We start from the raw sequence: 14532 nt of genomic DNA on the forward strand, positions 1-14532 counted from the left end.
GTCGTGATGAGCAATTGGAAGTCCTCAGGGAAGTAAAAAGAAAGAGAGCTTCTGGCTGGTAAAGCTACAGTCAGGCATAGCTGCACAATGGCTTGATTTTTTTAAAACTCCCCATGAATGGAGACAATAGATTTTTATGAGTGAGCCTGGGTGATCTAGCAAACCTAGAATGGATATTGCCCAGGACTGGCCCAACTAATAACAAGTGATTATTAAGAAATCCATTCCAGGTTTGCTGGCTCACCCAGCTTCTTCCATGATGTTCTCCAGTCTTGGAGAGCTTTGATAAATGAGGACCAATCATTTTTTTGGGTCATACTTATAATTTACACTGCTCAACACAAGTGCTTCCAGAATTTACCTTGTTCGATTTCGTGTTTAGTTGGGCTTTACCTTGTAAGACTTTATTCCATGAAATGAGTTATTGTTTAGTTGAAGGCCAGTTTATTTGTGAAATAATACAGTCAGCTCATAACTTTTTCTGTAATAATTGCAATCCATACCAGACATCTGAAGAGCTAAAAATGTACAGAAGCAGGAAGCTGGCAATAATTGTTTGTTTGCATGAACGTGTAATTGATTGTAATAGAGCTGCTGCAAACCCACCATCTCGGAAATAGAAACAATTAAGGAAATTATTAAGACAATAACAAATGCATTACCTTCACTGTGTTTTAAACACCTTTTGTTTGGATTTTTTTTTCGCTAAGCAGATATTTAAAGTTGTCATTGAGTTTTCTAGCTTCAAATAGATATATTTAGACATTTGGTTATTTTTTAACAGACTGTATAGTGACTTGCTATAGGATCTTGGGATTTTTAACAGCCCTAAAGTCCTACTCTTCTTCTGTTTTGTGATATGTTCAAAGAAAATTACATTTTTTGGCATCTACAAGTCCATGAACTATGAGTCCCTATTAGAGCCAGGTAAGCAGGAAAAAAGCACAACGGTAATAAATTGGTTCACCACCAAATTGTCATATATTGAGATGTCCAACTATGAACAAGGTATGCTTTTTGGAAAATAGTCTGTAATAATATACATATTAAAATGGAAGTTCAAATCCACTGAAAGGGACACTAGTACTAAAATAAATTATTCAAGCATGAAAGGAGCAGAAGAAATGGTATAGAAAACATTTCATGAAACTAATACTGGTTTGCTTTAAAACATTAGTGGGCCTATGATAAAAATTAGAAAGGTGTCCCAGATTTTCCATGAAGAAGAACTATCAGGGTTCATTCTTACTACTTGTATTAAAACAAATCCCCAACACAAATACCAAGATAAATTGTATTGTTTCTAACTTCCCCAGTTCACACCATGAGCTTGATTTATTAAAGCTGATTTATTAAAGCAAACCTGGAATGGATCTGGTCTAGGAATGAAAACATGTGCTAACAAATAGCAATGGCATTTAGGAAATTCATTCCAGGTTTCAAGGATTATCCAGGTTCACTGAATAAAGTGTATCTTCTCCAGCCTTGGAGAGCTTTAATAAACCAGGCCCCATGAGTTGGTATGCATTGCTAAATTGTTCATTGCACCTATGCAAGATACAGAAAAGTTGATGTGCCACAATGAAGTGAAGATGGGTCATTGAAAGTGAGCTTATGCTTACTTCTAACATACAATCAGGTACATCCAAGGCTTCTGTTGTTTTTAACTCTTTCTATTGGCTTTGATATTTACAGTGAACATGTTAATACTTTATATCTAATTACTTAAAGCTCTCCAAGACTGGAGAAGATAGACTATCATGGAATAACTCGGGTTATCCAGCAAATCTGGAATGGATCTGGCTAGAATTAAAAACATAGCAATTGATTATTAGGAAATCCATTCCATGTTTGTTGGACTACCCTGGTTCACCCATGATAGTCTATCTTCGCCAGTCTTGGAGAGCTTTAATAAATCAGGCACTTTGTATCTCTCCATTTCAATTGAGTAAATCACTTACGAAATATCCACCTAGTTTAACCTAAAGGAAATCTTTACATATTTCAATATAGATGCCCTTTGGATGGCTCTGGCTACAATATTTTTTGACTCACCTTCGTCGAAGAATCATGTGGGTGAAGTCACGCTTATTCCACATCTGTGATGTATCAAAACCAATACATTGTGAAATGGAAGCCTTTATATATTTCTGAGCACAGGTGTCTTTTAATATGAGTTGAATCATATAATGTTTTGTAGCCACATTCTGTCAATTTTTTTATACCACTGCCAGGCATGGCTGACACTTGACATAGTTCTGTGCAGAATTAAAGCCAAACCCTAGGCAGATGTAAAAGACACAAAAATTTAGCCCTATATTCATATATGAGTACAAGGCTTAATCATTTTGTTTATAAATGCTAGCAGTGTAAGGGTCGGTGTCAATCGGCTTTTGATTGCATCAGATGGGTTTTGCATACATACAAGTCTACGGGAATATAAACTGATCTTGAAGGAGAGCAAACGCTGATTAAGAAAGAGATCAGCAACAACTTCATGATCATTTGTGAGTGATCATCCCTATTTAATGTACAGCGCTGCGTAATATGTTGGCGCTATATAAATCCTGTTTAATAATAATAATAATAATAATTTGTGATGGTCTCAGCTTCTAAAGTCTAGCATCAGTACATTGGGGTTACAACGTCTTGTGGTACTCCATCATGCCACTAATGCCAGCTTCTATTTTGCTAATGGGGATAATGCATTGAGTGCTCATCCTTCCCCTCCTAATAGAACAGAACAGGCTTTGCTTTGCACAGCACTCCTTCCTAAAACTGCCACCTAAAATCATCCTTAACTATAATTTCATACAACAGTTTTTGGGCATCTGCATAGTCCTTTTTAAAGTATCGTCAAATTCAAGTCCATTTCGAAAATCAGCCATAAGAAAACGATAAAGCATTTTAATTGAAAGAGAGGAATGCTCCCTTTAAAATAATTTTGACTTTTTGGGAACCCAGCTGGTATTTACTGTTTGTGCACCTTGTGTCAAATTCTCACTATCATAAACCGGTGTATTTTCCATCCTCAGATTTCATCACACTGTTTGTTTCCACAGAGGCATGATTGCTTTGTGTTTAGTGTGATCAATCTTATTTCCACTCGAATGCAATAAAATTGGTTTGTGGGAGTCATCCATTCTTTACAAAGATGGTGTTTCACAGCTGTCCGCCCTCAGTAAAAGTACAGTTCAATGGCTGGGTGCTGGATAACAGAAGGATAGTTGTACTTTCTTGAATTAGAATAGAAATGTCCAGGCCTTTGGGAGAGACGGTGCATGTATGGCGGTGCACACTGACAGCTGTAGCTGCAGAATGAGCCATGTGAGCAAGTTTTTCCTTTTCCATAGAAGATTCTCAATGCATCTCCGCAGGTGGGGATTTAGAGAGAGAAAGAAATGACTTTGCTTTTATTTACTCTATCTCTGAGGTACATAGTGAAACACATCCGATCACTCCAGAAGCCGCCAAATATTGTAATAATATTATTGCATCCTGTAAAAACAGCTCGGTGAGAACAAGAATTAGAAAATGCTGTCAAAATAAATTGAGCACAACATTCACATGAGTGGATATACTATTAAAAGAAGAACATTTATCTCATTATTCATATTAGCTAAATGCCAATTCCTGGCTTGCTGCTCAATAACATATTTTTTACCTGTGGAGTTCATGCAAAGAATACATTTATATAATCTAGGAAAATGGGAAAGGTAAAAGTGGTAGAAATGGCAGTGGAGGGGTATTAAAGCAGACAGCATGCATACAATGTTTGGCTTATTTAATAAAGCAGAAAGGAATATGTAGAGTGTGGTAGAGTCTCAGAAATCAATAGAAATCTGATTGCTCACTATGGATTAGCACACTTTGCACACATGATCCCTTGTCTTTTACTGCTATAGGGCTAATGTACATATGATTTTTTTTTTTTTTTTTTATGAAATTGTATTTTTATTGAGGGATTTTCAATAGGGTACAGAAAAGAAAAAAAGGGAAATAACACAAGGGGGAGGTAACACCATAGGAATGCAACAGAACGTTTAGTTTCAAAAATAACAATAAATTCTCGAATAGAGCATATTCTTGAAGCTTCTTGGAACATCGGGTGGACCTAGTAAGATTCGTGGTATATAACATTGTTCAGTAGGATAGAGACAAAGTGGGGGGGAGGTCAAATGGGCAAGCCAGCATAATAGTGGTCCCAAGCTTCCCAAACCATCTCAAATTTGACCATTGTGTCTCTGAGGAGTGCCGTGAGGTACTCCATAAGGCGGATCTCTTGGATCAGCGCATATAGATTCTCCATGGAGGGAGGCAACACTGTCTTCCATCTGGAGGGGATCAGCATACGTGCTGCTACCAGTATGTGGGAGACCAGTTTGCGAGAGACCCTCGGGAGAGTTTGTTGTGTCTGGTCTGCTTTTCTTTCTCTTTTAAACTAATTTGAATAAAAAAGCAAATTAAACCAACTAAATGCAACTCAAAAACAAATTGAAACAAATGGTCACATTCAAGTATATGTAAACATTTGTAGTGGAATCTTATTTGTGCAATGCTTTGTCCATGCAAACACTGTTACAGGTTCCTTTTACTCATGTAATTGCAATAATCTGTAGCCAGCATCTGGTGATCCTGCCAGTTGTCTTGTCTTTATGTTATATACTGACCACACATTGGTGTGATTCGTTTCAATCCCTTAGTTTTCTGATTGGTGCTATAGAACTCCCAGTGTCCCAGTAGTCCAATTTCCTGCTATGCCCCTCACCAAGCCCTGTGCTTGATTAACAGGGGTCTTCAGCAGGAGCCTGCATTTTTCCCCTTTGTCCTGTAAGTCATTATACTGCCCACCCATGACAGACATGCCCCTCACTGTAGGAAAGAGGAACAGATGGACCATGCAGTCACATGACATAAAACTAATAAAAGAAGGAAGGAATACACATGAGAATGTAATCCTAATAATAAATACTTTTTATATGATACTGTGTTTTACTTTATAAATGGGACTGGGCCAGGATGTTTTTGTAGCAAAATTAGTTTCGGGCAATTATTGGTATGTAGCAATCGGCAGTTCATTTGGTATGTATGGTTTGGTAAAGTTAGGCAATTTAGCCTTGTGCTTCAGGGCTTAAATTTTAGGGTTGGAGTCACACATTTTCATGTGGGGTGATTTTTTTTGGACGGTGGGAAGGAAGGGGGGTAGATCAAAGCCCAACTTAGCTACATTTTTTGTTCTGAATAGGGAGGGAAGGGTTTCAGCAGGCATGAAACTACGAGAACTAAGGGGCTGCTTTAATGTCTACTGATGGCTATACCAACCTAATTCCAGAAAAAGAATATACAACTTCAGAACTCAACGTCAAAAAAGAAATAGTAGTTTGCAATGATCACAGAAAATAAACCAATAGTATGTAAGCATAACCTCATAATCAACTCGAGAACACTGATGGCTGCAGAGAAATGAGCAATAAAACACCAAAGGCAAACATTTTATTATATTTTTAGTACAGTGGAGACTAGAAAACTTTGAACTTAGTTGGTTCATAGCAGTGTTTTTTGACTTATAGGTCAAAACTTTCAGGTCTTCAGGGAACCCATACTATACTTACTACTGTATATCCACAGTTCACAGTATATTGGCCTAAGGGTGATTGGGAACAATACCTCTTACATTGTTGGCCAGCGGTAAGGCTGCCATCTTTACATATAGCCAAAAAGATTATTGACCTGATAGTCAAAAACTGTTCATTGCTCAAGGAACCCTAGCAACCTCTGGAGAAACCTCATGGAACCCTAGTTGGGAAACACAGGTTCCTAGGGGTTGGTATTTGGTATCAGAGCAACACATTTTAGAGACAGGTGTGGGAGCACTGCAAATGTGCAGAAAGGTAAATATTTGACATGAACCATAGCAGTAAAGATTTTAATTCCTCACTGCAGTCTGTCCAGTAAGTTACTTGATCCATTAGGCATACAGGTCTCCATGCATGACACATTGATGTTGCTCTTTATGGATATCCCAAGCACTGAGTCATATGAAAAGTAGTTTTAAACTCTGAGGAGCTGAGCAAACAAGAAAAAGAAACATTTTCTCCAAGTCTGTTAAGCAGTATGGGTGCAACAACGTTCCAGTGCTGTCAACATGATACATGAAATGTACCGGTACTTCTCTTTTTATATCATAAAAGGATTTGTCATAGAAAATTTAGCTTTAGTCCAAAAAATTCAATTAACCTAAAATATATATATAAATAGATTGTCCATTTGAATTAGTAGCTTGTGGTGAATATACAGTGCCCTTTTCTTAGTTCTAATCCTTTTTGAAATAGTAACCGATGTTCACATGGCTAGTTACAAATTATCATTCAGAAGGGATGTAAACTGATCCAGGATATGTAGACTGCCCTACAAAATCACCAGGGCTTGTTTTCTTTTCCCGACATCAGACCATCTTTTAAAAGGATGGAAATACAAGGAACAACAAAGAAGACATCACTGAAACAGAGATTTGAATAGCTGGCCAAATGGAGAAATTTACCCCCAGGCCTAATGACTGGGCAGCCACAAAAGACTTCATCACCAAATGTCATCTTCTTTATATTCCTCTCTGCACCACTATTACAGAACGATGCATACAACTGAGCCAGCCAAAAAGGTATCTTTTGGAATGACATGGAACTAAATTACTAAGCACAGCTTCAATATGAATTTAGAGTAAAATATCCGTTTTTTCATTTCTGTTAAAATCTGGGAGTGATATTGAAGCAAAACTGGGTTTCCCGATGTGGCATATAACATTCATCCTTTAGTAAATCATTTCCATAGTGTAAGGTTTTAGGGCAGCTAGTTAAGCAGAGTACACACTGTCACAGCATGAGGATTACTGTTCCCACTAGGGGAATATTTATTGTATGTAAGTTTTAGTGTCTGACAGTGGCGATATGGAAAGCTCTACATTTTGGATAAATCTGTACTGCACATTTCCTGTACCTTGTATATATCAACTGAAGATGAATGACCAAAGAAAAAAACCACACCAGTTAAAGCTTACATATCATCTAACTTTGCTAGGCTCATATGTATTTTATATTCCCTTCATTCAATTCCTTAAAATTTTAAATGTTAACAAGTGCTAAACTTTATACACTTTACTTTATACCTGTACCCAGTGCTGGGACCAGGTGCTCTAGCATCCTAGATGAAACGGCTAAAATATGCCCACTCATCACCCCGCCTAATGAGTTGTGAACCATCTCTGCTACAGAAATTGTAGACCTTACCCCTTTTGCAACCCTTCTTGCTAAAGTGCCCAAAGGGACTGCCTATTACACATATGTGCTGTATGTGATCCTTTGGCTGACTTTATTTCTGACAAACTTTAATCTCATCAATAAACTATCACCAGACTACAAACCAACAAATAAATGACTCTTTTTGCATGAAAACAGATGATTAATTTGATTGTAATATTAAAAATACAAGGGATAAAAGATAGGGGGCTTTGCATGGATCAATATTATTACACAGAAGAAAACAAAATTATCCAATAAACAGCAATAAACAAACAACAATTTATTGTCAAAATATATTCCAAAGAGCTATATCAATTACAAACTCCAAGTTACAAATGTGACATTCAATAAACTGTCATACATTTAACAAGATACGTTCTTATCACATCTCAATGCGTTTCACAGAATATGAACACTTCTTCAGGAGCATTGTAAATAAGGAAGATCATGCATTTATTAGTCACATGTAGTGAAGTACAAAAACATATCTGACCCAACAAATGTCAACAGAGGTAAGCAATCCAAGGCTACAGACAGGGATGAAAAGGTTGAGAGAGAGAGTCAGCAAGCCGGATAGAAAGCCAATTTGGCTCTATGGGTATTCTTCTATTGAAGAATGTTTAAAAAATATTCCATCAAGAGATTCATTAACCTGGCTGCCTATCAGAGCAATTCAAGATTTGTTTGGCTTTAAATTGGCTTTAGATAATCAGTTTAAAATCAGTTGACAGTTAGTGGCAGTGCCCATACCTTGAGGAAGGTAGAGAGAATCTGACTCTTCCTCCAACTTAATGCCAAAGTTCCAACAACTGCTACTGCCCAGTGAAGGTGGCTTCACTAGCTACAATGGGATTCCAAGGACAATGGAATAGCAGTTATCCAGGTTTATCCATGAAGTCAGGGAAAAGCAAGCTCTAGTAAAAAAAATAAATCTAAATCAGTAAAAATGTGTTGTGGCTCAACTTTTATTTTCAAAAGTTTAAATGAAATAAAAGCTCATTTTGAGCTAAGAACAGAGCAAAGAAAAAGAAGTCACCTGGTTCAATACAAATCTCATGTATTAAGTACTGGGGAGCACTTGACAAGCGTCAGAAACACGCACTGATTATTCCCTTTTGACATACGTAATTACAAAGCCTTATTAAGAAATTATCATGTCATATTCATCTGCATGTAATTCAATCAATCATGGTCCCTTAAATAGATAATAATATAGCATGGAAAGGTTGTACCATTGAGAAGGATATAGCACACCGAGCTGAATAAACTGACTAGCCCTTTTTTAATTTTCACAGCATCAAAATTCTACTAATCAAAGAATGATCACTTGTTCAGATAAAAAAACTCCCAGCAATTATTTCAAGGAAGGCTTTGGGAACCTGAACAATCAGCATGATGTACTGGGATGATTGTTCAATAATCACTACTGGCTCAGGACACATCTAACCGCCATGTAGTAGATTAACAATATCATGTTTGGCTCTTTTTATGTGAAGGGTCTAATATTGCAAGCTTGGGGGCTGGAAGAAACCAAAGTTGTGAGCATCTTCTAGATCCAAGGCCATTCAATTTAGAAGCCTTGTGCTATATAGCAAGGTCTCCCAGCAGACAATCACACGTTGCATTTGTTTTTCATTCATACCCTGCTAAGTGTTACTTGTTATGCCATTTAATCAGCAAAAGCCATCAAGGCTTACAAATACAGAGACATAATGTTTGTAGCTCTGACTGGTAATTAGTTAGAGGTTTTCATAAATATATATATATATATACGTATATATACACACACACACACACACACACACACACACATATATATATGTATGAGACAGTTGAAGGTTAAGGCAGCTGTAGCTAGAAAAGAATTACTAACAGGTTTAAGGAATCTGTTCTAGGGCCCATGACTTTACAGTGCAATTCCCTACATGTTATAGTAACCACTAGGTCATTATGATCTGTGATCTGTAGAACCACATCTGTTCTAGAGCCACAGGTCGACTGCTCCTGCCATGTGATCACTGCAATAATGTTTTCCTGGATGAGTATCAGTGCACATGGGTTGTGACTTAGGTCCTCTACAGGGTTAGAAATAATAAGGTCCAGGAACAGATACATGTCTGGGCCCCAAACAATTAGACTGATTAAAAGAGCAAAAAAAAAAACTTTTAACTAAGTCCAGATTTAAATAAACCAGTTAACATGGCTGTTTTCTGTTAGTTCAGCATATCCAATCCCATTTAAATATCGGTAAAACCTGCATTGTAATGGTAATTTTATGAATTTAAAAACAAACATTTGTAATCGTACATACACAGATAAACAGATAAACAAAATACCAGTCCTTAGCTGTGGGTGGGGGAGCAATGGTGCCCAGCAGCAGGAGGGAAGAAACAACAGTATCTGGCAGGCAGTGCAAGAAAACAATGGTGCCCAGCAGGAGGAGGGTAACAGTCATACGTAGTGGGGGGATGAGAGGAGCAAGAGTGCCCAGCAAGGGGGAACGACATTGCCCAGTACCTGGATAGTGGAAAACAATAGTGTGAGCTGTGAATGGAAACATTCCTGCCCATGGGTGGGGTAGTGGAAAACAGTAGTGCCAAGTGGGGACTCTCAGAGGGGGAGCGAGAACATTAGTGCTCAGCAGGAGGGCGAGGAAGAACACACAAGCAGCTACCAAACTTTGCACTTGATCGAACAATCCAATTTCCAATCTGTAATTAATTGTTTGGAAGTCTCAAAATATTGCACACCTGTATAATATTTTACCTTACAATCTTTATTCTTGGGCAGAAAGTGATAGAATTCCTGTCCTATTTAATTGATTGATTAAAGGTGCGTACACACTTCCAATTTTTATCGTTCAAAACGAACGACGAACGATCGATTGGGCAAAAATCGTTCGTAAAAAAAGTAACCAACGACGCCGACGAACGAGGAAAGTCGTTGGAAACGAACAACCGGACCGGCGGATCGGATTGGACGACGATCGTTGAACATCGTTCGTGTGTACGATCGTTCGTTGATCGTCCATGATCTGAGCATGCGTAATGAACGAACGTTCGTTCACTTTCCTGTCGTGCACATAGTTCCTCTATCGCTCAAACGATCGTATCTATTGTGTGTACAATATCTACGAACGATCGTGTCGTTATCTCTATGTGCAGGATCGGTGCTATACGATCGTTCGTAGATATCATGCAGGATCGTTCGTCGTTCGTTTTCCAACGATAATAATTGGAAGTGTGTACGTAGCTTTATAGACTTGACATTTGTGTTTCCATTTTTTATGTACTAACACATGTGATCAATCCTATTTGATTGTAAATCCAAAAATTGGTTGCTTAGGACTGGTCAGCCCCTGATTTCCCATATGTATATAAATATATATATATATATATATATATATCTATATATATATATATATATAAATATATATGAAAATATAAAGACCCTTTAATGGAAAGAAAAAGTGAAAAAGTTGGCCCTGGTACATTTGGTCTTACTGAGTACAGAAGATTATGTCCTGCTTTGCTTTGTCTCTCCTTTTCCTCCTATATACTGGTATAGGCAGGAGATTACTCTGCTGCACATAGTCTGCATAGAGCTGCATCAAGTATTCCAACATTTGGGGAATAGCCTGTAGAGCACCAGGACTTTATTAAACATTCCTAAATAGTCCTGCAAAATCCAGGATGGTTTAGGGGAATGTTTGAATGTATATACCTAATCCGCCATGTTTGCAGAAGGCAATTGCCCAAAAAGGATGACCTTGTAAAAGGACAATATATTTTTTCCTTTCCTGCTGCCCACACTGCTCAACACCGACCTATTAATAAGAAATCCTCCTCTGAATTGTCATCAGATAACACTTCCATTGTTCCCTGCTGTGTTCAAATGGTCCTCCTCCATGCCACATAATAATGATAAAGAAGTTGGCGGGTGAAATCTTCCCTGTACACATGATGTATACAGCAATATGCAGAGGGTAACAGAGGAAGAAAAACAGACAAATTTTGTTTCTTCTGCAATAAAGCAAACTTATTGCCTGTTTACATTGTTCACCTTAAGGTACACTGAGCTACACATGCACAGGTCAGTATATGATCCCCACATAGCTGATTGCTGGGAATGAATGAAATCCCGTGCACATGTGATCATTCATTCTGACCTGGCCAGTCAAGATGGCCAAAGATCCCAAACCCAGAAAAAGATGGGGGGAGATGTCATGGCCTGAGAAGGAGCAAGAAGAGGTGAGTTTTATTGAATAAAGGCAAACATTAAAAAATAAGTTTATTTTATTGCAGATCTGCAATTCTGCAAAAAAGAATATGCCTGTTTTAGGTTTTAACATATGGTCACACCCCTCAAAGTATATATATATATATATATATATATATATATTTATATATACTATTTGGATTTGAACACAAACATTTGTACCTCCTCCTTAAAACATCAGCTGTTTCCCCAGAATAAGGTAATATAGATTGCCTTTGTACAAACAAACAAAGTAAAATACATGTAATGTCTTCCATTTGGTTGCATGTTGTTAGGAATCTATTTTCCTAAATTGTCTATATCAGTGGGTGGTCTGGGAAGGTGATGTACAGACATTTGCTACCCATAGTGACCATCTTACTATACATGTACTCAGATTTGTTCATGCTGACATTTGGTATTGATCCTGGTTTCTCATTCACCATTATACAAACATGTTCCTAAATTACTTTTCTGTAGCTCTGTATTACCAAACAGTATATAGGAAATAGGTATCTAGTTTATCTTTCTTTTAGGATAGGCAGAGAGGTAGATAGACCACACATGTGATTTTGTCAATCTTCTAGACAAAAGGCAAGATGGAAATGTTGAACCAATAACAAACACAATCTTTCTTAACTGATTGAGCAGGGATTTGTTTGTCATTTGGGTAAAGAAAAAACTAAAATGAAAAGGCAGGTCCTGTATTGCAGAAGGGGACAGGTGATGTCTTTTTGCAATAAAACAAACCTAACTTTTTTTCTAATAAACTTACCTGTCATCAATTGTTCCTGGGCAAAGCATTGTATGTCCTTCTGCAATTAAAAAGCCCTAATTCCACTTTAACCATCCTATTAAAATCAATACCATTTTCTCAATCATGATCGCTATGCCAATTACTTATAAGACTGAATTCAATTTAAAAGATCCAATTGATATATATATATATATCTATATATATATATATATATAGACTAAAAATAACATTGAGAGATCATATATGCCTAGCATTGGCTTGATATTCCCAATGGCTATCCAGGTCCTGTAATCAGGCCAATAAAAGCAAGGGCAATTCAATTGTTTTTGTTTAGTCTACTCTTTTATTTGCCTAGAAATTTCTAGCAGGAAGACATTTTATTGCGGAATGACATAGTCTATCTTTCCTGCAATAAATGTTTTTTACCTGCCTATTAGCAAACCTGTTTAGATTTTACTCTGGCCATGTGCACTTGATGGTGGGATGAATGAGGGTCCTCTCCTCCTCCTGTGTCATTATTTGTATTTGTCTGTCATTCGCAACCCTTATTTATTGTACAGTGCTGTGTAATGTGTTGGTGCTATGTAAATGAAAGTGAATGAAGTCTCATACACATGTGTAGGAGGTAAGTGATTTTTGACAGCCAAGGATGCTGAACCTGGAAGAAGACCCGGCAAAGAAATTGGCGACATGGCGTAAGCTTGCACTTTTCATAGTGAGGAAGGGAGCTTCATCCTTGCTGGCTGCTCAGGTTGCATGTTTGAAAAAGGGATGAAATTTAAGGAAAACTCCACATTATTATTTTTTTTTTCATATTAACACCTATTAATTGTACAGCGCTGCATAATTTGTTGGCACTATATAAATACTATTTATTAATAATAATAACAGCAACAGGTACAAGTTCAACAACGCGTACAAAGTTTACATGGCCCATTGCCATAAGAGTCGTTTCAGAACTCTCATTGCAATGGGCAGTTCTCAGTGCCTTTTTGACAATATTTTTCCTATTAGCCAAAAAAGATAATTCCCATGTATTCCGCCAAGATTTTTAGGTTTTTACAGAAAGATGCAAGATGTGCATCAGTAAAGCCGCTGATTCATAATCTGGACAAACAGAATGGGTGCATCTCGCTAGCAGGGACACAGAAATCAATAGAAATTGGTCATACAGTTAGAACTATGCCACAGGCACAAGAATCTCAGATAAGTAATAATACAAAGAAAGACATGCTTGTACAACTGACTGATGATTGATGGTAATAACAGAAATTATGGGATTACTAAGGAGTTCCAGAGAATTGTATGGCAGCTGTAGGAATATCACAAGCCCGTGCAGTGTGGGCAATTGCCGCTCACCTACAGGTGTTTTTTTAGCTATACTTTACTAACCTATTCTTTACACATTTAATATAACAGAGCTACTCCAACTAACTAGCCAGAGGATAAATACAACGTGAATCAAACCTTTTTTTTCCATCTCTAAATATAGCCCACAACGTGGAGAGTCACGTTGGCCTATTTTTAGCACTGTTTCACGTAACTCTGTCTTTATCACTGCTTGTCCCCCTCTCATCCTGTTTACAGAATAAAGTTCCCAACCAAAAAAAAAAGTCGAAAGGAGAAATATACAGTTTAAAGGCATTATTTCTACACATCAGTTTGATCCATTTAAAAAACAGCAACTACATTACACAGTTGCCAATGGCTGTGTCACTGCATGGACAGAGAAATGTGTATAACCCCTTGTATTGATGTGAAACATACTGTAGCAGAAAATGAAATTACTTTTCTCTGCTTTCCTCCACAATATCTAATTTAAAGGGTTCTGCTTGTATTTCATGGACATGTTTATAGTCAATACGTGATTTAATCTTCAGAAAGACAAACAGTTCCAAGGCACCGTTTATCATCTAAATCAAAGAATGACCAAAATTCATAGGATCAGAGAAAAAAATGTATTTTTCCTACATAGACAATAAAGACAACAAAACTGTGCATGTTGGGATTCCTAAAATGCATAAACAGAGCACAGACTGGTATGTGGACTCCCCAAACTGTGCAGTATATAATATAAAGTCATGAGGACAGTCCGTTAAGTTTTATTGGCACACAGAAAGAAAGATCTGTTCCCACTACTCTATATTTTACCACTGTAATATATCTTTCTAAAAGATATTATATTTTTATTTTTACTTTGGGTTATTCTAGCAGTTATGTTGT

This window comes from Pyxicephalus adspersus, chromosome 2, assembly GCF_032062135.1.
Source record: "Pyxicephalus adspersus chromosome 2, UCB_Pads_2.0, whole genome shotgun sequence".
Lineage (NCBI taxonomy): Eukaryota > Metazoa > Chordata > Amphibia > Anura > Pyxicephalidae > Pyxicephalus > Pyxicephalus adspersus.